The sequence below is a fragment of the Galeopterus variegatus genome, unplaced genomic scaffold, assembly GCF_000696425.1.
Source record: "Galeopterus variegatus unplaced genomic scaffold, G_variegatus-3.0.2 Scaffold4, whole genome shotgun sequence".
NCBI classification, from domain to species: domain Eukaryota; kingdom Metazoa; phylum Chordata; class Mammalia; order Dermoptera; family Cynocephalidae; genus Galeopterus; species Galeopterus variegatus.
In genome coordinates, this window is record NW_007726115.1 from 1,361,989 (window position 1) to 1,362,451 (window position 463).

Sequence of the window (463 nt, forward strand, 5' to 3'; positions counted from 1 at the left end):
AATCCTAGCGACAGCGATTTGCAAGGAGGTGACGAGCCGCGAGGGGTTGTGTCCCGCGCGGTTTCATGGACAGAGGAGACGCTCTGCGGAGGGAAGCCGGGCGGCCGGGTGCACCCGGGCGGCTGCCGCAGGGCGGGACGCGACCCGCGCCCCTCGGGCATCCACTGGCCATCCAGCGGGCTCTCTGGTTGCAGGCCCCCTGTCCTCCCGCAGCTCCAGCTGCTCTCGCTTGCCCCTCCCCCGGTCCCAAGCCGAGGCGCGCGGGTTGGGGGGTATGCAGGACACAGCTAAAGAAGATATTAGAAACAGCAGCGCTTTAGGATCGAGCACCGTTATTGGTCGCAACAAGTGACAGCGCCCCCAGCCTCCTAGCGCTTGTGATGCAGCGGCTTTTCCACCCGGATCCCTCCCGGCGCAGCAGCGGGACTTTATCCAGCTGCCGGCCAGGGAAGTGAAAGCTGCC